The sequence below is a fragment of the Ahaetulla prasina genome, chromosome 10, assembly GCF_028640845.1.
Source record: "Ahaetulla prasina isolate Xishuangbanna chromosome 10, ASM2864084v1, whole genome shotgun sequence".
Classification (NCBI taxonomy): Eukaryota; Metazoa; Chordata; class Lepidosauria; order Squamata; family Colubridae; genus Ahaetulla; species Ahaetulla prasina.
The window spans coordinates 10,660,618-10,685,919 of record NC_080548.1 but is presented as its reverse complement, the minus strand read 5'-3'; the positions used below and the strand labels follow the sequence as shown (position 1 = coordinate 10,685,919).

The 25,302-nt window shown below is 44.8% G+C and overlaps 1 protein-coding gene across 8 annotated transcripts in view; it reads left to right on the top strand.

Annotated features, from left to right (window-relative positions):
* Positions 1-25,302, top strand: part of COL8A2 (collagen type VIII alpha 2 chain) — a 293,599-nt gene that overhangs the window by 186,929 nt on the left and 81,368 nt on the right. Inside the window, exon 1 of one of the 8 annotated variants that reach the window (XM_058196267.1) lies at positions 20,153-20,176. The exons of the other annotated variants lie outside the window; for them this stretch is intronic. The gene's annotated coding sequence lies outside the window, so the exon portion shown is untranslated. Of the gene's footprint in view, positions 1-20,152; positions 20,177-25,302 lie in introns of those variants that run through there. 8 annotated transcript variants of the gene reach the window in all.

Below are 25,302 nucleotides of genomic sequence, written 5' to 3'. Positions count from 1 at the left end.
CGCTGTGATTCGGGGACCGGCGGCGTGCCCCACTTCGCTTTCTGGGGCAAGAAGCGCGGCGGCCGGGCTCCCCACAGTACAGGCACAATCCCCTTGGCGCCTCGGTTCCGCTCCTGGGCTGTCAGGCGAGATCTGGCCGCCCCAACTCCATGGGCTCTTCCGCAGCGGTTACAAAACGTGGGGCGACCCTGGGTGCTGGTGGTGCAGGAAGTGGGGTGCAGATGTCGACGGCGGGTCCCGGGGTGCGACGGGACGGTCGCCGTTGCAGGCGGGCATCGAGGCGGAGACAAAGGGCACCAAGTTGTCGAGGTCCGCGGCGCCTCCACGCGGGCCAGCTCGTCTTGCAATTCCTCTGAGAGTCCCTCCTGAACGCGTCCACCAGCGCATGCGCCTGGAGCCCGTCCGACTGGTTCCCCAACCATATCCGTGTGTCCAGAATCAGATGCCGAGGGGCCCAGAGTCTACTTCCGCAACGTCCAGTGGGGCTTAGTACGTGCCCGACCTAGGGTTTCCCGAGGTCGGGCCTGCCCGCTTCCCGATTGGTCACGCTGTGATTCGGGACCGGCGGCGTGCCCCACTTCGCTTGGGGCAAGAAGCGCGGCGGCCGGGCTCCCCACAGTACAGGCACAATCCCCTTGGCGCCCGGTTCCGCCTCCTGGGCTGTCAGGCGAGGTCTGGCCGCCCCAACTCCATGGGCTCTTCCGCAGCGGTTACAAAACGTGGGGCGACCCTGGGTGCTGGTGGTGCAGGAAGTGGGGTGCAGATGTCGACGGCGGGTCCCGGGGTGCGACGGGACGGTCGCCGTTGCAGGCGGGCATCGAGGCGGAGACAAAGGGCACCAAGTTGTCGAGGGTCCGCGGCGCCTCCACGCGGGCCAGCTCGTCTTGCAATTCCTCTGAGAGTCCCTCCTGAACGCTGGCCCACCAGCGCTGCATCATTCCAGTCAGAGTCCTGGCACAAAAGACGAAATTCGCGATGTACTCCTGCAGGGGCGTTTCCCTTGACGGAGTTCCTTAAGGCGCCTGGTTGCCGTCAGCATTCGAACGGGTCCTCATACATGGTGCGCAGGTGCTGCCAAAACGCTGTTGGTCCGCCAGCAGGGGCTGTCCTGGAGCAAGAGGCGTGGCCCATCGAGCAGCCGAGCCGGAAAGAAGGTTAATCACGAAGGCCACCTTAGCCCGGTCGTCTGGGAAATCCTCTGGCCTCATAGCCATGTAGAGCTGGCACTGTCCCAAGAAGGTCGGGAACATCTCAGGCTGCCCAGAAAACTTATCCGGTACGGTTATCGGGCACTTGCGACGAGGAGGAGGAGTGGGAGGATGGGGGGGGGCTGCAGGCACATTCCTGGCAGCAAGTTGGCCTGCCAAGTGAGCCACTTGCTGCTGGAGCTGTTGATTAGCTGCTTGTAGCTGCTCTAACTGCTGCTGTACCTGCTGCTGATCCATCTTTGGTAGAAGATGTTTTAGTCAGGTCTTGGACAAAATGTTCTGTTTCCCTTCCCCCAATACTCCCAGCAAAGAGTCCGTCAGAGGCCTTCCTTTTTTTTCCTTTTATTTACATAGATACATGTCCTGGCCACGTCTACCCACGGGCCTGCCAAGTTTCTGGAGATAACGAGGAAATTATAGATAAGGCCAGAATTACTCACGAATATATTCTTTCCTCCATTGAAATAGTTAGCTCGCGCCAATTCATTAGCTCGCGCCAACTCATTACTTTGTCCAAGACAAAAAACCAGGAAGTCCCGCCTCCTATTTATAGTCTCTGCAGATGTCACTGCATGACAATTATGACTTGGCTTTGTCCCAACTCTTCCGCTGGTGCGCACGGCGACACGCCTACGTGACCTTGCATCGCTCCAAAACTGTTCTTGGGGCGTTGCCAAATCAGAAGGAGGCTCCATGGAATCAGGCTGTGCCGGCCCCTCCCCATCCCTTTGAGTGGGTGCCAGGGAGGGAAAGGGCTCAAGAGAAGCAGGGCTGGCCAGGTCTTCTCCCTCACTTTCTGAATCATCCGAGTCCAGGAGTCCGGGTCCAGGAACCTGGGTCACAACACTGCAAGGAATATAAATCCTTCCATTCCCCACCATCCAGTCAGAGCTGAAGAAGCTTCTTGGGTGAAAAGTGAAACGTCTTCAAAGCAAAAGAAACAAGAACATCCAGTTGTCTCCTGAAAAAGCATCTTTGGGACAATCATAACCTGGATGGTTGAGAATCTCTACAGACTTTCTTCTACTGAAAATATGTTTTGACCAGACTCACTCTTGCAATAATTCTCTGAAAACACCCCTGGCATCCTCTCAAAATGGCAAACTGGCCATTCATAGGAAGATCTGCAAATTGGGATAGAAATATTTAGTAAATAACATGAATTAATCACATAGCCATGACCTTCTACAAATGACGAAGTTCGTGGATCTTCCAGGAAAACCAGGTCCAACTTATTGGTAAAAAAATCTACATCCCTCAATTATCCAGTTTCAATTACTAGCTTTTGGAAAAGATTCTTATCAGAACATTTGCAGCCATAATGTCGGTTGATAGGGAGTAGCTTTCTACAGTTTAACGTCTTCCAGTTGTGGGGGGATTGCTAGAGGATTTGGGGAATAAATTGCTCGGGAATATTGAGAATTGCAATCCTAAAACAGCTGTAGGGTCATCAGTTTGTCTTCCTATAACATTATTTAGTATAAGGCTGTGTCGATGTTCCAAGTTACATTCTTGGGAGCTTTCCAAATACCTCTCTCCAACCCCTGGGGGAACAGGAATGCTGACCTAGAAGGGCTGTTGGCTTCATCCATTCTCAAAACTCTTCTTCGGCCTTTGAAATCTTACTTGTTATTATCGGCTAAAAAGCCATCACCATTTTTCCCACCCCCCACCAAATGGAAGAGGTGTTCCTGAAAGTGGAAACTTCCTCCCTCCCTCCCTCCCTCTCCACCATTCCTCCCTCCCTCCCTTCTTTCCTCCCTCCCCCTCCCCCTTCATCCCTTCATCCCTTCCTTCCTCCCTCCCTCCTTCTCCACCATTCCTCCCTCCCTCCCCTTTCCTCCCTCCCCCTCCCCCCTCATTTCTTCCTTCCTCCCTCCCTCCCTCCTTCTCCACCATTCCTTCCTTCCTCCCTCCCTCCCTCCCTCCCTCCCTCCCTTTTCCATCATTTGATCGGGACCAGGATCCAAATGACAGCATCTTTCTGGGCTCTTCTAGCATGCCTTTTAGACCACGGTTTGAGACATGGAGCCGGCCAAAGGAGATGAACTGAATTGTTGTGGTTAGTAAATAGGCCTGCTGTCGGCAGACTGCACCGTGCATTGCCATGAATAGCTGAGTTTGTAATGCCATCTCCAGCCATCAGGAGCTCAGCCAGGGGCTAAGATCCCTCTGTGGAAAGCTCAGACAGGGGACTGCAGGAGACACAGTTGTAAATGACTCCCTGTCGCTCTTCCAGAAGGGTTTCATGGGGGAGGATTCCTTTTCTAACCTGAACCTCCTACAAGTCAGACAGGCTACAGCCCTATTACACGCAATATAACTCACTTCCAAGTAATTGTGTTCAGAGTTTAAAATTTTTAAATTTTCCAGCGTGGCTGGATTATGACACGTTTCATATTTTATGTGCAGAGTCAGTGGCTGGCCATTTTTATAAATGGGCTAATGAGGAGGAAAGCTGAACCCTTGTTGGGGACAGTCCTAATTTTTTTTTTGGGAACTCTCCCTGGTAAATTGCTGTCTCTATTTGGGTTTGGGGTGATTTCTGAGAAGGGGTGTGGTTGCATTCTAAAATGTTGTTGGTATTTGTGGATGAGTTTCTTTCCTCTCTCTTTCAAAATAATTAATGACAGCCTGGTATGTTGATCTGGTTTGCTATCTTCTGTTGTTGTTTTTAAACAATTGTAATAACCATCCAACCAAGACAAAATAAAAGGATGTGAATGTCACAGGCCATTTTGCTGGGCTTCATTCTGACCAGGAAAATCCATATTTTTTTCTCTTCCTCGGTCACTGCTAAGACAAGAACCCTCCAGAATTGTTATCTAATGGCAATTGTTATTGAAATAATTATTAAATACATAAATTCTGTATTTAAGCAATAGACTTAACCTAATTGTTGAATCTGCATGATTCACTAAACCATAAATTACCGGTAACCAAATGGGATGGGTTCACACAGGACACCAAGAAACTTACCAAGATCAAAACTAACCAAGTGCATCACATTATGCAAAAATAGCCTCTAGGTCAGGGGTGTCAAACTCAATTTCACTGAGAACTGCATCATTTATTGACATCGCGGTACTAGGAGATGCCAGAGTTGAAGAAAAAGAACTGGAAAAAAACATGAAATATTGCGACCTGGCTATTGAAACTACACGGCTATGGATGAAACATGCAACAGTGATTCCCATTGTCATCAGGGCACTTGGTATCATGTCCAAGAATTTTATAAGATACATCAACAAATTGCAGCTTCCTGCAATAACACCAGCGGAACTGCAAAAAACTGCGCTACTTGGAACATCGTACATCTTAAGAAGGTACTTGGTTAATACCTAGGACACTGGCCCCTATCAACCATTAGCACCAGTCAATGGTATTTGTGATGCATTTTTGAATGTTCAGTTGACTGAGCTTCATATTTAATGAATAAAGTAAATAATAATAATAATAATAACTTTATTGTCATTGTATGTGTATACACAGTATACCCATACAACGAAATCATTGTGCATCTTTCTCAGTGTTTCTCAACCTTACCGACTTGAAGAGGTATGGAATTCTGGGAGTTGAAGTCCACACCTCTCCAAGTTGCCAAGGTTGAGAAACACTGACCTATCCAACACTGAAATGTTAGAAGCTTCCTATTTATATTATAAAACGACAACGTATCTTCATGGCATTAGAATGGAGGAGGCAAGTGATTTATTGCACACAAAATCCCTGTTCATAGGAGCCTTGCTATTCTGTTAAGTGAATTGTGTGGTTGTTGAGGGAAATCCAACTTGCACAATTAACTTTGCTTATTGGAAGCCAGCTGGAAAGTTCACAAATGGTGATCACATGAGTCTCAACCATCATAAATACATTCCAATACCAAGCACCCCAACGACAATCACGTGACTGTAGGGCTGCTGTGATAGTCAGTTCAAGGACTGGTTGCAAGTCACATTTTTCAGCACTGTCATAACTCTGAATGGTCATAAATTGAGGATTAGTCCAAGGCATCTAAAGACCCCTAGGTTGGGTGGTGGGCAGGGGTGAAATCCAGCGGGTTCTGACAGGTTCTGGAGAACCGGTAGTAGAAATTTTAAGCAGTTTGGAGAACCAGCAAATACCACCTCTGGCTGGCCCCAGAGTGGGGTGGGAATGGAGATTTTGCAATATTCTTCCCCTGCCACGCCCACCAAGCCACACGCGTAGACCAGTAGTTAAAAAAATTGGATTTCACCACTGGTGGTGGGGTTCTTCTTGAAAAGATGCTGATCTCAAATGGCTGTGTGGGTCAACAGTCATTCCCTAAGCATTGTTACTCAGACATCAGAATAGAGCCGGAAGGGACCTTGGAGATCTTCTAGTCCAACTCCCTGCTCAAGCAGGAGATGCTACGTCATTTCAGACAAGTGGCTGTCCAGCCTCTTCTTAAAAAACCTCCAGTGATGGAGCACCCACAACTTCTGAAGGGAAGCTATTCCACTGGTTAATTGTTCTCACAGTTAGGGAATTTCTCCTTAACTCCAGGTTGCTCCTCTCTCCTTGAATAGTTTCCATCCATTGTTTCTTGTCTTGCCTTCTGGTCCTTTGGAAAATAACTTGATCTCCAAGGGACCTTCCAGTTCTGTTCTTCTTTATGGCAGCCCCTCAAATTCTGGAATACTGCAGCTATCATGTCACCTCCTAGTCTTTCTTTTCTCCAGACTAGCCATTCCCACTTCCTGCAACCGTTCTTCCTATGTTTTAGTCTCCAGGCCTTTCATCATCCTAGTTGCTTTTCTCTTCACTCCGCCCCCCACCCCCGCCAAATTCTCTCATACTGTTATGCTGTGCATAACCCTGCAATAATTCTTCTTCCTTTCTCTTCCATGGTCTACTGTACATCCAGAACAAAATCCCAGGGCGGCCCTAGAGCAATTCTAACAGGATCAATAATCTTTTCCTATACATAAAATGAGTTTGACATTCAGAGAAGCTTAATGTCAGGTTAGTCTTTTGATTTCTCTCTCTCTCTCTCTCTCTCATGGTCTATTAATCTTCTGGAGCAATACCAGGCCATTTTTTGCTGCTTTGCACACCGACCTTTGGCTTCAGATCTGGTAAGCTATTAAATCAGCCCCAGGGCAGCATTACAGATGCATCGGAGTACCCTCTTGCCTTGAACACGAGACTCACATTTTGCATTTATTCACTGCAAAGGGAAGGAATCTTTCTCGCTCTTCTATTTCTCCTGTTCGTTGCAATGACATGGAACGGTTCGACGTTAAAGCCTGCCACCGTGTGGCTTATTGTTTGCGGGAACTTCGGAAATCCTTATTTAACCTTGAAACTGATTTGCAAAACTGAGATTGAAGTGATTGCAGTTATTTTTGCAGACTATAAAAACGTGCAAATGCTTTTTCTCATATATAGGCCTCTGTCCAGACCAAACACTTTTATCCTTTAAGTTTTTTTTCCCCCATCTAGTATATTTTTCTGGCTTGTCTATATGTGGGGGAAGATTGAGCTATTCTTTTTACTTCTTCTTAAAAAGTTTAAATTGCCTGATTTGGATTGTTTTTAAATTTTTTACAATTATAAGGATTTTTTTTTTAAAAAAAGGAATTGTTATTTTGAATTTCTTTTCAGACTTTCCTTTAAAAAACTCCTCACCCACCCTGCACACAACTAGAACAGAACAGAATTTTTTATTGGCCAAGTGTGATTGGACACACAAGGAATTTGTCTTGGTGCATATGCTCTCAGTGTACATAAAAGAAAAGATACGTTCATCAAGGTACAACATTTACAACACAATTGATGGTCAATATATCAATATAAATCATAAGGATTGCCTACACTACACTGGGTGTTCCTCAGCTGTACGTTTTCTCTTTGGCTATTTTACCTTCGCCGCTGGGATTTTCTGTCCCATTTCCCCACAGTTGTCTTCCTTTAGCTGTTCTCCTCTATCAATATGCGGCCTTACCGATCTTCCAGATGTGCCTTCCAGATGAATTGGATTTCAACTGCCATCAGCCCTAGAGCATCGTTTTTCAAACTTGGCCATTTTAAGATGCCGGCTGGGGAATTCTGGGAGTTGAAGTCCCTACATTGTAGAGTTGCCAAGCTTGAAAAACACAACACTCCAGGCTATGAAGTTATGGATTTTATAGCATCTGGACAACAGCAGTTTGGAGGAAAGCAGGCATTAATTTGCTTTTCGCTTGACCTTGGTTTTCTCCAGTTTCATCATCATCCTTCTTAGTTTGGCTGTCCAGAATAACTCCTACATTATTATACTGTAATAATTTATTAGAGGTGGTTGACGCTGAGCTTGTCGATCGAAAGGTCGGCAGTTCAGCGGTTCAAATCCCTAGTGCTGCGTAATGGGGTGAGCTCCCATTACTTGTCCCAGCTTCTGCCAACCTAGCAGTTCGAAAGCACGTAAAAAATGCAAGTAGAAAAATAGGGACCACCTTTGGTGGGAAGGTAACAGCATTCCGTGTGCTTTTGGTGTTTAGTCAAGCCCAGCCACATGACCACAGAGATGTCTTCAGACAGCACTGGGTCTTCGGCTTTGAAACGGAGATGAGCACCGCCCCCTAGAGTCGGGAACAACTACCACATGTGTGCGAGGCGAACCTTTATCTTTACCTTTGTAATAATTTATTAGTTTCATAGATTATCATACAGAGTAACAGTAACAGAGTTGGAAGGGACCTTGGAGGTCATCTAGTCCAACCCCCTGCTCATGCAGGAGACCTGTACTAGGGATTCGAACCACTGAACTGCCAACCTTTCTGATCCACAAGCTCAGTGTCTTAGCCACTGAGCCACCTAGTTAGACTTATGCTTTCTTGTTTGGGTTCAGCCTCACAACCACTATCAAAAATCACTGCTCAGGTAATGCCCAAGTTACAGTGGCCTCAGAAAAAGCGACTTACAACCAATCCTCGAAGTTACGACCATCGTGCCACTCCTGCGGTCATGTGATCATAGTCCAGACACTTGGATGCCTGGCTCACATTTATGAAAGTTGCAGCATTTTGCAGCCAAATGACACTGATTTTCCACCTGGCTTCCAACAAGCAATTGTGGAAGCTCGATTCCCTTAACAACAGTACAATTCATTTAACAACCACTATAATTCACTTAACAACCACTAGAAGGACAAGGGGAGACATGATAGCTGTGTTCCAATATCTCAGGGGCTGCCACAAAGAAGAGGGAGTCGGACTGTTCTCCAAAGCACCTGAGGGTAGAACAAGAAGCAATGGGTGGAAACTCATCAATGAGAGAAGCAACTTAGAACTAAGGAGAAATTTCCTGACAGTTAGAACAATTAATCAGTGGAACGACTTGCCTGCAGAAGTTGTGAATGCTCCAACACTGGAAATTTTTAAGAAATTGGATAACCATCTGACTGAGATGGTGTAGGGTTTCTTGCCTGGGCAGGGGGTTGGACTAGAAGGCCTCCAAGGTCCCTTCCAACTCTGTTGTTATGTTATGATTCATTTAAGGACTGCAGTAAAAATGATTGTAAAATTGGGTAAAATGTTAGGCCACACCTTTCTAAAGCAGGGGTCTCCAACCTTAGTAACTTTAAGGTTTGTGAACTTCAACTCCCAAAGTTCCTCAGCCAGCTTTGCTGAGGAACTCTGGGAGTTGAAGTCCACAAACCTTAAAATTACTAAGGTTGGGGACCCCTGCTTTAGAAAGGTGTGGCCTGTCATAGTAATCGTAAAGCTTTGCAGCATCTTTTTTGAGATACTAAATGGAAGTATTGATAGCAGATAAGCATCACTATACCTGAAAATTTATTTTTTTCCCGGGGGTTGGTGGGTGGTTAGTTTATTTTTAATCCAACTGCTGACTGGAACTGAGCAGCTCTGTAATTTATCTTCTCAAGCCACAAATGTTTGCATATTACCATTTAAAGATATTACCATTTAAAGATAAAAAGAGGGGATTTTTTTTTTCACGTTAGCTTTTCTTTTTCTTTTCTTTTCTAAAAAACGAAGTTTGATTTTGCTTATCTCTTGTGAGATTGGGTTTTCTCCCAAAAGGGGAAGGAAGAACTAAACATCTAGTTATTATGCTTATATGGGATATAGCCGGGAAGTGGAACAACTGAAATTATTGCACTTTGTGCATGTTTTTATTTTTATTTTTATTTATTTTTATTTATTTTTGTCACAACAATATATATAAGTATCATACAAAAAAGATTATATTGTATATAAACATATATATGAGTAAATATTAGGAGGAATAAGCATATATATATATATATATATATATATATATATATATATATATATATATATATATATATATATATATATATATATATATATATGTTTTCTGAGGTTTTCACGGGTGTTTGTATATAGGTCTTTGGTTGTTTGGGTTTTCTCCCGTGTAAAATTGGAAGTGTCTTGGCGACGTCAAGACACTTCCAATTTTACAACAATAGGACAGGAACGGTAGGCACGTTTGTGCTCTTATGCACGCCCCTTATGGTCCTCTTAGGAATGGGGTGAGGTCAATATTAGAAAGTTTTTGGTTAAAGCTTTTGGGATTATGGGAAGAGACCACAGAGTCAGGTAAAGTATTCCAAGCACTGATGATTCTGTTACAGAAGTCATATTTTCTGCAATCTAGATTAAAGCGGCTAACATTAAGTTTAAATCTATTGGTTGCTCTTGTATTATTGCAATTAAAGCTGAAGTAGTCATTAACAGGAAGGACATTACAATAGATGATTCTATGAGTTAAACTTAGGTCTTGTCGAAGGCGACGGAGTTCCAAGTTTTCTAAGCCTAGGATTTCAAGTCTGGTGGGATAAGGTATTTTGTTGTTTTCAGAGGAATGAAGAATTCTTCTTGTAAAATATTTCTGGACATGTTCTGTTGTATTGATGTTTACCATTTAGTTGCCAGAAAGACGGTACCTGGTGTTGTCCTCTGTTACAATGGGATTAGGAGACCAGATAAAATGCCCCCTGGAAAATAAGTGGCAGCAAAAGGAAGATACTCAAAGGATCTCTGGGTTTTTGAATTTCAGGTTTCCAGACAATGGCCTCAACAGAGGTGGGTTTCAGCAGGTTCTGACCAGTTCTGGAGAACCGGTAGCAAAAATTTTGAGTAGTTTGGCGAACCGGTATATACCACCTCTGACTGGCCCTGCCCGCATCAATTCTCTGCCTCCTGAGTCCCAGCTGATTGGGAGGGAATGTGGATTTTGCAGTAACTTTTCCCTGGAGTGGGGTGGGAATGGAGATTTTACAGTATCCTTCCCCTGCCACACCCACCAAGCCATGCCCACCAAGCCACGCCACACCCACCAAGCCACGCCCACAGAACCGGTAGTAAAAAAATTTGAAACCCACCACTGGGCCTCAACCATCACTATAGTATTAGAGATGACTCAGGGTGCAGAGCAACTGTGCATGTATGATCTCGCAATCAGATCAAGCCAATGACATTTTTTTTTTCTCACTGAGTTTCAGAATGTGCTGAAAATTACCATCTGGATCAGAGGTCTCCAACCATGGCAACTTTAACCCTGGCGGACTTCAACTCCCAGAATCCCCCAGCCAGCAAAGCTGGCTGGGGAATTCTAGGAGTTGAAGTCCGCCAGGCTTAAAGTTGCCAAGGTTGGAGACCTCTGATCTGGATTATAGTTTGCTCTCCAGACCAGGGGTCTCCAACCTTGGCCACTTTAGGACTTGTGGACTTCAACTCCCAGAGTTTCTCAGCCAGCAAAGTCCACAAGTCTTAAAGTGGCCAAGGTTGGAGACCCCTGCTCCAGACTACCCTGATCTCTATTTTAAAACTATTTCTCTTGCTGTAAGTTCATGTCTTTAATTTATAGCAGTTATTCTGCATTCTAGTTTTCTAGCAGGCGTGTTTTTAGTATTATTTGTATTTCATGCTCAGATCAATGTCATGTTCCAAGCCATGTTCTTTTTCTAAACTGGGATTTCCTTGTAGCTGCTTTTAGAAAATAGTAAAAAATACATCCACACATTTCCACCCTTACTTTGAGGTTTGCTTCCTGTTACTCATACCATACTCATACTCGTACAAAAGCAGATCTTATTTTTAATACATGAAAAATGTAACCTATTGGCCCTTCTCCTCTTATCCTTTTTTTTTAAAGTGCACGCAAGCCACAATAAGAATGATTCCGGCAGCCTACTCTTAAATCTACAGTCTTCCAAACTAATGCATTTTCTACCTGTTAGGACCTGTCATTTCCTTAAAAACCAATGTGAAGTTTCTACATAATCTATCATTCTACATAAAAGTAGTTTGCAATTCTTTGCAACATGAATTTTACTAGATATATTGAAACCAGAAATCTTAGCTCTATTGTCCTGTACAGAGAGTCCTCAACAGTTCATGTAGTGACTGTTTGATGTTACAATGGCACTTATTTGTATCCTATGACTATCATTAAGCGTTGTACCTTATGATTCTTGATGAAACAGATCTTTCTTTTATGTACACTGAGAGCCTATGCACCAAGACAAATTCCTTGTATGTCCAATCACACTTGACCAATAAAGAATTCTATTCTATTCTATTCTATTCTATTCTATTCAGCGTTGTACCTTATGATTCTTGACGAATGTATCTTTTCTTTTATGTACACTGAGAGCATACGCACCAAAGACAAATTCCTTGTGTGTCCAATCACACTTGGCCAATAAAGATTTCTATTCTATTCTATTCTATTCTATTCTATTCTATTCTATTCTATTCTATTCTATTCTATTCTATTCAGGGTTGTACCTTATGATTCTTGACGAATGTATCTTTTCTTTTATGTACACTGAGAGCATACGCACCAAAGACAAATTCCTTGTGTGTCCAATCACACTTGGCCAATAAAGATTTCTATTCTATTCTATTCTATTCTATTCTATTCTATTCAGGGTTGTACCTTATGATTCTTGACGAATGTATCTTTTCTTTTATGTACACTGAGAGCGTATTTTTTATTTATTTATTTATTTATCAAACTTCTATACCGCCCTTCTCCCGAAGGACTCAGGGCGGTGTACAGCCTTCATTTAAAACAATAAATATACATATTAAAATAACCATTAAAAAGCTTATTCAATGAAAGGCCAGATTAAAACCGTCGATTGACCATAAAAATACCCAATAAAATTACCATTAAAAGTTTAAAATTTAAATTTAGAATTTAAAAAGTCAGGCCAGTCCTGCTTGTATAAATAAATAAGTTTTCAGTTCCCGGCGGAAGGTCCGAAGGTCAGGCAATTGGCGTAAACCGGGGGGAAGTTCGTTCCAGAGAGTAGGTGCTCCCACAGAGAAGGACCTTCCCCTGGGGGCCGCCAGCCGACACTGCTTGGCGGACGGCACCCTGAGAAGACCCTCTCTGTGAGAGCGTACGGGTCGGTGGGAGGCATGTGGAAACAGCAGGCGGTCCCGTAAGTACCCGGGCCCTAAGCCATGGAGCGCTTTGAAGGTGGTAACCAAAACCTTGAAGCGCACCCGGAAGACCACAGGTAGCCAGTGCAGACTGCGCAGGAGAGGTGTTACCCGGGAGCAACGCGGTGCTCCCTCAATCACCCGCGCAGCTGCATTCTGGACTAACTGCAGTCTCCGGGTACACTTCAAAGGTAGCCCCATGTAGAGAGCATTGCAATAATCCAGTCGAGAAGTGACGAGAGCATGAGTGACCGTGCATAAGGCATCCCGGTCAAGAAAGGGGCGCAACTGGCGGACCAGGCGAACCTGGTAAAAAGCTCTCCTGGAGACGGCCGTCAAGTGATCTTCAAACGACAGCCGTTCATCCAGGAGAACGCCCAAGTTGCGCACTCTTTCCGTTGGGGCCAGTGACTCGCCCCCAACAGTCAGCCGCGGTTGCAGCTGACTGTACCGGGATGCCGGCATCCACAGCCACTCCGTCTTGGATGGATTGAGTCTGAGTCTGTTTCTCCCCATCCAGACCCGTACGGCCTCCAAACAACGGGACAGCACTTCGACAGCTTCGCTGGGGTGGCCTGGGGTGGAAAAGTACAGCTGAGTATCATCAGCGTACAGATGATAACTCACCCCAAAGCCACTGATGACCTCGCCCAACGGCTTCATGTAGATGTTGAACAGGAGAGGCGAGAGAATCGACCCCTGCGGCACCCCACAAGTGAGGCGCCTCGCGGCCGATCTCTGCCCCCCTGTCAACACCGACTGCGACCGGTCGGAGAGGTAGGAGGAGAACCACCGATAAACGGTGCCTCCCACTCCCAACCCCTCCAACCGGCGCAGCAGGATACCATGGTCGATGGTATCAAAAGCCGATGAGAGATCCAACAGGACCAGGGCAGAGGAACAACCCCTATCCCTGGCCCTCCAGAGGTCATCCACCAACGCGACCAAAGCTGTCTCCGTGCTATACCCGGGCCGGAAGCCGGACTGGAACGGGTCTAGATAGACAGCTTCCTCCAGGTACTGAGGGAACTGCCGTGCCACCACACTCTCTACAACCTTCGCCACAAAGCGAAGGTTGGAGACTGGACGATAATTACCCAAAATAGCTGGGTCCAGGGAAGGCTTCTTGAGGAGGGGTCTCACCACCGCCTCTTTCAAGGCAGCGGGAAAGACCCCCTCCCTCAAAGCACCATTTATAATACCCCCGCCCCAGCCTCGCGTCACATCCTCTGTGGCCAGCACCAGCCAGGGGGGCCACGGGTCCAGTAAACATGTAGTGGCATGCAGCCTCCCCAGCAACCTGTCCATGTCCTCGGGAGCCACAGAATCAAACTCATCCCAAACCACATCAACAAGACGAGCCTCAGTCATCTCATCTGGATCATCGCAATCTTGGTCCAAGCTATCCCGGAGCTGAGCGATTTTATCGTATAGATAACCACTAAACTCCTCGGCACGCCCCTGTAGGTCATCCCGTCCCCTGGTGAAGAAGGGAACGGGTCACCAAACAGGGCAGCCGGACGGTTATCTGCCGACGCAATGAGGGAGGAGGCGTAAGAACGCCTCGCCACCCTCAGTGCCACTAGGTAGGTCTTTGAAAAAGACCTAACTAGTGTCCGATCAGCTTCGGAGCGGCTGGACCTCCAGGTGCTCTCTAGGCGTCTTCTCCGGCGTTTCATCTCTCTCAGCTCCTCAGAGAACCAAGGAGCTAATCGAGATCTGCGCCGGGTCAGAGGCCGCAAAGGCACGACACGGTCCAAAGCCCCAGCCGCGGCCTGTTCCCAGGCCGCGACTAGTTCTTCAGTCGTGCCATGGGTAAGATCCTCAGGAACGCCCAAGCTCCGTCTGGAACCCCTCAGGGTCCATCAGGCGCCTGGGACGGAACCAACGCATTGGCTCCGCCTCCCTGCAGTGGTGAGTAGCGGTCTGAAAGTCTAGGCGGAGGAGAAAATGATCTGACCATGACACCGGTATTGTCACTAAATCTCTTACTACCAGATCATTAAACCACTGTCCAGAGATATAAATCAGATCCAGCGCAGATCCCCCCGTGTGAGTAGGGCCATCAGTTACTTGAATCAGGTCCAAGGCCGTCATGGAAGCCTGGAACTCCTGAACCACTGTTGATGACAAGCCAGCCGATGGCAGATTGAAATCGCCCATGACCAAAAGTCTGGGGATCTCAACAGCCACCCCGGCAAGCACCTCCAGTAGCTCAGGCAGGGCTGTAGTCACGTAGCAAGGAGCCAGGTACGCGATCAACAAACCCATCTGATTCTTATGGCCCCACTTCACAAGAAGGGATTCACAGCCGGCTATCTGAGGAACAGTGGTCTCTCTCGGCTCTAGACCCTCTCTCATTACAACCGCCACCCCTCCACCCCTACCCTGGGCCCTTGGCTGATGGAATGCTCGGAAACCTGGCGGGCACAGTTCAACTAGGGGCACCCCCCCTTCTGCACCCAACCAGGTCTCCGTAATGCCCATAAAGTCCGTGGATTCCCCCTGGATAAGATCGCAAATCAGGGGGGCCTTGTTAACCACGGACCGGGCATTGCACAACATCAACCGGAGGCCCGGGCTCTGAGGATCCTGACCTTCCGGGGAACGGGGAAAGACTAGGGGGCCGGAGCACACGATCGCTTTTATACAGCGAACACGTGCTCCCAACGAACGATACGGCTCCTTGCTTCCGCCATATCTGCCCCTCCCACTTACCGTACAGATGGAACCAACTTCCAATTCTGGAACGAACCCCTCACCCCCCTCCCTCGGACCAGATGAAACAACGCCGTGAACTGGGACTGGGACTGAACCAACCCTCCCCGACGGGATCTCCCCCCCTCCCGTCACTTTCCTCTCCCCCTTTAAAAAACCCTTATTAAAAAACCTATGTACAAAACCCCATAAAACCCCATAAATTCTTCTGTGTCTAAGTGTCCAATCACACTTAGCCAATAAAGAATTCTGTTCTGTTCTGTTCTGTTCACTGAAAAAAGTATTTTATAATTGTCTTTCATGCTTACAACCATTGTAGCATCCCCATGGTCACGTGATCAACATTCAGATGCTTGCCAACTGACGCATATTTATGACATTTGAAGTGTCCCAGGGTCATGCGATCACCTTTTGCGCCCTTCTGACAAGCAAAGTCAATGGGGAAGTCAGATTCACTTACCAACCGTGGTACTAACTTAACAACTGCAGTGATTCACTTAACAGCTGTGGCAAGAAAGATCACAAAATGGGCAACTCACCCTTAAAAAATATCTCCCTTAGCAACAGAAATGTTGTACTCAATTGTGGTCATATGTTGAGGACTAGCTGTATAGCTAATGCCCCGCTAGACATAGGATTGCTGTGGTTCCAGCATATCTGGAACAGTGGTGGAATTCATTTTTTTTTACTAATGGTTCTTTGGGCATGGCTTGGCTTGGCTTGGTGGGCATGGCAGGGGAAGATACTGCAAAATCTCCATTCCCACCCCACTCCTAGGGGAAGGATATTGCAAAATCTCCATTCTCACCCGACTCTGGGGCCAGCCAGAGGTGGTATTTGCTGATTCTCCGAACTACTCAAAATTTCCACTACCGGTTCTCCAGAACCTGTCAGAACCTGCTGGATTTCACCCCTGATTTGGACATACTAAGATGGGAGAGGATTTCAACTCAAACCATTTGTCCATCAATGCCTACATTGACCTGCAGTATCAGGTTGTAAAGTGTAAGATAGACAAACAGTAAGCATCACTATATAAAGAAAGGACGAGGTTTCTCATGTTGGGTCACCAAAATGGGGCCAGGATCCTCTTGATTGCAATGGTAGAAGTTTGCAATGGTAGACAGTTCAGTAGACTGGTGAAATTTGTTCCTTGTAAATCTGAGCAGTCATTCGTCATGAGATGGAGCAATTCAGCTTGCTTTCTGCCACTCAGCTATGTAAATTGCCAATCACCATGTTCTCCCCACATTTAAGAAACTCATAAAAATGAATTGGCCTGGGAGAGAAGGTGGGGAGCCAGTTTATGACCAGTTACTAATTGGAAACGGCTGTTTACCAGCAATAAAAAACTGTTTGCAAACAAATTTAAAGACCCAAACCTTGTTAGCCAAGGATTATGAATCTTTCTGTTTGGACCTTGATCTGTGTTAGGAAGAATGGTAGAGTTAATATGTAAAACTTGAATCAGAGAGACCCATATTCAAGTCTCCATGTGATCATTATTGGGTAAGCTGGAAATTAAGTCATGGCAACTGGACTCAACTGAAGAAGCTGTTTGAAATAAGCAGCAAAACATTTCAAATAAAAAAGAAAAGTAGTCCAGCTGCTATGATTCAGCTTCCAGAAAACTCTACCTGGATGACTGAGACTCTTCACTGATATTATTAGCGAGGGTGGGCTCTCTCTGCTGTTATTGGTGGGGTGGGTGGAGTAAACCTCTGAGTAAGCTGCCTTGAACCCCTAAAGCAGTATTTTTTCAAGCTTGGCTATTTAAAAGCTGTGGACTAACACCCAGAATTGCTTTGCATAACTTGCAAACATATGATCTCCCATCCTGACCAGAGGTGGGTTTCAGCAGGTTCTGACCAGTTCTGGAGAACTGATAGTGGAAATTTTGAGTAGTTCAGAGAACCGGTAGTAAAAATTTTGACTGGCCCCGCCTCCATCTATTCTCTGCCTCCCAGGTCCCAGCTGATCGGGAGAAAATGGAGATTTTACAGTATCCTACCCCTGGAGTGGGGAGGGAATGGAGCTTTTGCAGTATCATTTCCCTACCACACCCACCAACCCACGCCCACCAAGCCACACCCACAGAACTGGTAGTAAAAAAATTTGAAACCCACCACTGATCCTGATCTACATCCCAAGAAGACTGTGAGATTAAAAGGATAAATCAGTCCACCACCTTGAATTTCTGGAAGAAAAACAATCTGCATCTGATGAAATGGGCACATACAAATAATCCTCAACTTACGACCATTTGTTCAGTGACTGCAGGTATGTGAGCACTGAAGAAAGCGATCACTTTTTCTTCAAATCCAGCAAAGAATCAAGTCTACGGGCTGGCAGGTGGCTGGCAGTATAATATCTAGAACAGACCCAATTCAGTCCACCTTTCAATGCAATGTTTCTCAACCTTGGTAAATTGAAGATGCTGGATGGAGAACTCTGGGAGTTGAAGTCCACCCATCTTCAAGTTGCCAAGGTTGCTGTGATGAATAACACCAATATAATTCAGCTCATGTCTGTGCTCTTGTTACAAGTTATAACATGACCCATTAAATCCTTGAAAAAATCGCTCCAGTTTTGTGGGTTGTTGGTTGATTGTTGATTGCTCCAGGCTTTGTTGGTTGTTGGCTGTCTTAGTTGTTAGAATCAAAGGGTCCCTGTCTTGGCTGAGGCTGGAAGTGCAGAAGCATTTCCTCGTATCACAAAAGAAGAACCCCCTTAGGGAAGGGAAGAAAGTGGGTAGGAAAAAGCGGAGAGAATAAAAGGGGTTGGGGGCTACAGCAACAAAGAATCTTTGTTGGGGGGAAAAAGAGCTTTCATAACAGGAACCATCCGAGAAAATACCTGTGGTTTGGCATGCATTGTTGGTCTGGCCAAAATATGTACCTGGCAGCCTTGCCCTCTGATTAATGCTACCCTCTGGTATTTCAATGGATCTTGAAATTATGGGTGGGTGAGGGGTGTCCACAGAAGAGCAGAAGGGCTTGTCAAGTCTTCAAAAGCAAGAAATCCTGAAAGAGGGAGGAAGGTTAAAAAAGGAAGAGGCGCGGCAGTGGTGTTTTTCAAACGCTTGCAAAATTTAATCTTTGGAAGCAAAAGTGCTTAGAAATGGCCTTTGATAAAGTCCCATCCAGCCAAACTATTTTATTTTATTTTATTTATTTATTTTATTTATTTGTCACAACAGTATATATAAGCATAAGCATGAAATAACTATACGATATATAAGCATATATATATAAGTATAAAATAACTATACAAATTGAATACAATCAAAGGGGACAACTATCTTTGATCTGATTTCTTTCGGCTAACAGGTAGCTTGCTAGTATGAACTTTTTGACACACCTTAATGCCAGTAATAATAATAATAATAATAATAATAATAATAATAATAATAATAATAATAATAATAATAATAATAATAATAATAATAATAATGGACACGGTGGCTCAGGGGCTAAGACGTTTGTCACAATTGTTTGTTACAATTTACAATTGTGTTGTAAATGTTGTACCTTGATGAACGTATCTTTTCTTTTATGTACACTGAGAGCATATGCACCAAGACAAATTCCTTGTGTGTCCAATCACACTTGGCCAATAAAAATTCTATTCTATTCTATTGTTGATCGAAAGGTCAGCAGCTCAGCAGTTCGAATCCCTAGTGCTGCTGTGTAACGGGGTGAGCTCCCGTTACTTGTCCCAGCTTCTGCCAACCTAGCAGTTTCGAAAGCACGTAAAAATGCAAGTAGAAAAAATAGGGACCATCTTTGGTGGGAAGGTAACAGCATTCCGTGCGCCTTTGGCGTTGAGTCATGCCGGCCACATGACCACGGAGACGTCTTTGGACAGCGCTGGCTCTTCGGCTTTGAAACGGAGATGAACACCGCCCCCTAGCACGTATGTGCGAGGGGAACCTTTACCTTTAATGCCAGCATGCCAAGCTCCCCATTCTGGGGAAATGCTTACCGGTTTATTAAGGGGCGCACCCTTTCCTGGTCTTTTGAAACCACATTGATCAACTCCACATTTGTCCTGCTCCAGTTTTCTTCCGACATTCCCTGAAACATTTGTCTCTGTCTTGGCTTTCCAAAGCAAAAACAACCCTTTTGCCAAAGCAGAGTTGAGTAGATCAAAGCCGTGCACAATGATTTCAGCTCTTTTACATGCTAAATGATTTTTTAAAAATATGCGTTGAGTCACTTACCTCTTTTTTTAAAACAACAATAACAACAAATGACTGCAATTCATAAGACTTGAAAGAGAAAAATCAGTGTTCATTAAAAGCAGACCCAAACAATGCTCAAGAAGGTTATAATCGGAAGCATATTTACTAGGGAGCAATCCTAATTTAAACACAGGGTAGTAAACAATGCTTTTATTGTTCAGACAACAAATCAGCAGCCGGCCTTTATTTCATGTGATTATTTTACCTTGGTGGCTAAATTATTTGGCCGTCTTTCAAAGTAATGTAACTCCAATCGGGGGGGGGGGAGGGTTTGAGAAGAGGCACAATTCCCAGGGATCATTCTCCACTTATAGCTCACTATGTGCAAATACGCCTTGGAAATACTTAGCCGGGGTCCATAATCTTGTCTTCTTCTTATCTCCAGCCTATGAGGGAGACCTCTAAAGCAGTGGTCCCCCCAACCTTTTGGGCACCAGGAACTGGTTCCATGGAGAGAAGTTTTTCCTCAGACTGGAATAGGCGTGGTTTCGCATGCTGCCTGCATCCTGTGGCTGGGGCTTCGCTCCTTTGCGTGGCCCAGTTTCTGGCATGTTGCAGCAGTGGTGAGTTGCTACTGGATCGGGTCAACCAATAGGAGCGGTGGCAGAAGGCTCTGCCCACCCGCCTGGACGCTTCTGCACACGCGCAGAAGCATCACACGTGAGCGTGCGCATGCCCACGAGTGAACCATTAGCGACAGGTTTTGAAACCCACTACTGTGCCATGGCCAGGTACCAGTTCAAGGACTGGGAGTTGGGGCACCCTGGTTGAAAACAGTGCCTTTCAATCTCAACAACTGTAAGAGATGTGGACTTCAACTCCCAGAATTCCTTAGCCAGCATGAATGGCTAAGGAATGAAGGAATGGCTAAGGGATGAAGAGTCTATACCTCTTACAGTTGCTAGGTTGAGAAGCACTGCTATAGGACACTGCAAGGGAAAACTTCATCTGTTCTTGACACACCATCATGGCCACCTTCTTGACTTTGCTGACAACGATGTACTCATATGTGAGAACAACCCTGAGACACAGGAAGAAGAGCCACAGCTGGGTAGCTGTTGGATACAAGTCTAGAAAAGAGGGTCTTGCAACATGGTCCTCCCTAGTTTCTTGAGCTTAAAGATGATGGAGGAGAACTGTGTTTCAGACTTGCAAAAGTTGTTTATTGATTAGCCCAGGGGTGTCAAACCTGCTCACACAGGCCGTATCGTAACGTATCACAGTGTGTTTTTTCTTTGTGGAGCCAGGCTGGGCGTGGCCTCTGTGGGCTGTATCTGGCCTGCGGGCCGCTAGTTTGACAGGCCTGGATTAGCCCATAGGCCAGATCAAACTGACTTGCAGAAGTGATGTCAGTCTGGTCAGTTTGTCTAGACAAGTAGCACAACCTGAAATACTAACTTTATTGTAAGGTTACATTAACAAAACCTTACAAGTGGACTGGACTGTGGTGGAATGAAGCCTGGATTCCCAGGAAGGAGGGGCTGCATTCCAGAGATCAAAGAGGAAAGTCTGGTCAGGAGTAAAAGTTATAAATATTCCTCCCTAGTGATTCTCAGAGTATATCTATAGTGATGCAAATAGTTGCTTTAGTCTGATGACATTTCTGTCTGTAGGTGAAGAACAGTAAAGGAAACTACTCAGAGGTAATTCCTCGTGTCTTTTTTGGTTCCTGGGATTTATTTATTTAATTTATTTATTTAATCAAATTTTTATACTGCCCTATCTCCTGAAGGACTCAGGGCGGTTTACAGCCCGATAAAAATACAAATATAATACAAGATAAAACACTAATTAAAAAACTTATTGAATTAGGCCGAAATTTAAAATTACAATTAAAATAATAAAACCCCGTTAAAACTAAATTTAAAATTAAAATTCTAGTCCAGTCCTGCACAAATAAATAGATGTGTTTTAAGCTCGCGGCGAAAGGTTCGAAGGTCAGGAAGTTGGCGGAGTCCTGGGGGAAGTTCATTCCAGAGAGTGGGAGCCCCCACAGAGAAGGCCCTTCCATTATGTCAGGATGCCTGACATAACGGAAATAAATTGGTGCTTAATTTCCTGGCATAGACGGAAAGGGGCAAAAGATGCAGGGGAATCCACCAATTGAGAGGCTGCATTAACTATACTTTATGTTGATGAAGAGTCTCAGTCAGCCAAGTAGAGATGTCTGGAAATTGAGTCATGGCAACTGGACTTGTTTTCTTTTTTGGTTTGAAATGTTTCGCTACTTATCTGAGTAGCTGCTTCAGTCTGAGCACTATGGAGGAAGAAGTTCAAATCCGAAATGGATTTCCTAATTCAGCTTTATTTTCAGCAGGTTAATGTATGGGGGACAGGCAGCTTAAGACTGCAGTGTGGAGGAACAAAAATGTTATATAACGGGCTTTCCCCAGTCTGGACACTTGCCAGTATTGTGGGTTTCAACCAGTGGTGAAATTCAAATTTTTTTACTACCGGTTCTGTGGGCATGGCTAGGTGGATGTGGTGTGGCTTGGTGGGTGTAGCAGGGGAAAGATACTGCAAAATCCCCATTCCTTCCCCACTCTGAGACCAGCCAGAGGTGGTATTTGCTGGTTCTCCAAACTACTCAAAATTTCTGCTACTGGTTCTCCAGGACCTGTCAGAACCTGCTGGATTTCACCCCTGGTTTCAACTGCTAAAATTCTCAATAGTGGTGATGTTAGCTGGGGGATTTTGAAGTTCACACATCTGTATGGTACAATTTCAGGGATAGCTGGAAAAGCATCTGTTTAAGAGCCTCAACATGCATGAAAACATATTTGTACCTTGGTTTTTTCCCCCTAAAGCATCTCACATAAGAGACTTGGTGGAAAATGAAGATTTGAGGGGTACATTTAGACTGGTTTTAACAATCTAAAAGATAAGATGTCCTTCTCTGATCCCAAAAGCTTTCTTGCAGGATTGCTTAGATATAATTCAGACTCACCATAAATGACCAACTATGATGCTACCTGAAATGATCTGTTAAATTACAGCAGTTTTCAAGCTGCCAGGAAAATTTTCCCCTAAAAGCTTTGACCTAAATTCAATCTATGCAGGCTAAACCAGAAATAATGCAGGAAAATATTTGGTGTTATTTTTTTCCTTTCATCTTCTCATCTGGTTTCCCTTCTTGACATATATTCACTGATTTTTTAGCCATCATTCCTATTTTTAATTTAGAGTTGAGCATAACAATTTGCAAATTGTAGTTTGTAGATTTTAAGCTAAGGATTCCAGTTAGGTTGATATATAAATTGCCAACTTAATAATATATAACATTCCTGCTTGAAATGTAGAGCTTTGAAGTTGTGTACAAAAGAATATAAGTACTCTTTGACTTACAATCACTCATTTAGCGAATGCTCAAAGTTACAACAGCACTTTAAAAAAGGGATTTGCAACCAGTCCTCGCACTTACAACTATCACAGCATCCCCATGGTTACATGATTAAAATTTGGGTGCTTGGTAACCGCAATGTATTTATAGCAGGTGCAGCATCCGGGGGGTCACATGAGCACCATTTGCAACCTTCCTAGCCAAATTCCAACAAGCAAGGCTAATGGAGGAAGCAGATTGGCTTAACAGCTACACGATTGCAGATGACACCAAGCTGGCAGGAATAGCCAACACTCCAGAAGATAGGCTCAAGTTACAGAAAGATCTTGACAGACTTGAACATTGGGCGCTATCTAACAAAATGAAATTCAACAGTGAAAAAAGTAAGGTTCTACATTTAGGCCAAAAAAACAAAATGCACCAGTACCGTATATGTGGTACCTTGCTCAATAGTAGTACCTGTGAGAGGGATCTTGGAGTCCTAGTGGATAACCATCTAGATATGAGCCAGCAGTGTGCAGCAGCTGTTAAAAAAGCCAACACAGTTCTGGGCTGCATAAACAGAGGGATAGAATCAAGATCACGTGAAGTGTTAGTGCCACTTTATAATGCCTTGGTAAGGCCACACTTGGAATATTGCATCCAGTTTTGGTCGCTACGATGTAAAAAAGATGCTGAGACTCTAGAAAGAATGCAGAGAAGAGCAACCAAGATGATTAGGGGACTGGAGGCTAAAACATATGAAGAACGATTGCAGGAACTGGGTATGTCTAGTTTAACAAAAAGAAGGACTAGGGGAGACATGATAGCTGTGTTCCAATATCTCAGGGGTTGCCACAAAGAAGAGGGAGTCGGGCTGTTCTCCAAAGCACCTGAGGGTAGAACAAGAAGCAATGGGTGGAAACTGATCAAAGAAAGAAGCAACTTAGAACTAAGGAGAAATTTCCTGACAGAACAATTAATAAGTGGAACGACTTGCCTTCAGAAGTTGTGAATGCTCCAACACTGGAAATTTTTAAGAAAATGTTGGATAACCATCTGACTGAGATGGTGTAGGGTTTCCTGCCTGGGCAGGGGGTTGGACTAGAAGGCCTCCAAGGTCCCTTCCAACTCTGATGTTATGTTATGTTATGTTATGATTCACTTAAGAACTGCAGTGATTCATTTAAACATGGGAGAAAAGGTTGTAAAATTAGACGTGAGTTGCTTAACAACTGAGTTGTTTAGAAATGCAAGTTCTGGTCCCGATTGTGCTCTTAAATAAAAGATTACCGTATTTTTCAGATTATAAGACACACCGGAGTATAAGACGCATCTTAGGTTTTAGGGAGGAAAATAAGAATGATTGGAAAATAAGGAAAATAAGAATGATTGGCAGGTGGATCAGCAACCCAGAATACCCCCAATCAGCTGTTCCCAGAGGTGAATTTTAGCAACAGGTTCCTTGGTTGTGAGCTCTGTGCCTTTTTTATTTTTGGGGTTTTTTTTTCTGCCTCTGAAACTTCTGAAACTCTGTTTCAGAAAAAACTTTTTTTCTGCCTTGAAAGCCTCCGAAATAGCTTCAGAAAAAAACCCTCTGAAGCTCTGTTTGGGGGCTTTTTTTCTGAAGCTTTGTTTCTGATGCTTTTTTCAGCCTCTGAAACCTCCGTTTGAGAAGCTGGGTGAGGCTAGATTTGGAGTATAAGACACACCCAGATTTTCACTCTCTTTTTTTGGGGAAAAAGGTGCACCTTATAGTCCAAAAAATATGGTACCTGTCTACGGAGATTCTCAATCATCCAGGTCATGGTTATTCCAAAGGTGCTTTTTCAAGAGGCAACTAGACTGTCTTGGTTTTCTTTAAAGACATTTATTTATTTTATTTTATTTATTTATTTATTATTTCAATTTCTATACCGCCCTTCTCCCGAAGGACTCAGGGCGGTTTACAGCCAACTAAGAACGACAAGTATAAAAATTAAAAAACAAATTTAAAAGATCAATTTAAATAGGCTGAAAATTCTAAAAACTATTAAAAAACCCCATTAAAAAAACTATTAGGCCAGTCCTGCATGATGAAATAAAAGAGTCTTCAACTCACGCCGGAAGGCCCGGAGGTCAGGGAGTTGGCGTATCCCTGGGGGTAGCTCGTTCCAGAGGGCTGGAGCCCCCGCAGAGAAGGCCCTCCCCCTGGGGGTCGCCAGTCGACATTGTCTGGCCGACGGCACCCTGAGGAGACCCTCTCTGTGGGAGCGCACTGGTCGATGGGAGGCCACCGGTAGCAGCAGGCAGTCCCGTAAGTAACCCGGTCCTAAGCCATTTTACTTGTGAAGAAGCTTCTTGGATGAGAAGAGAAATGTCTTCAAAGAA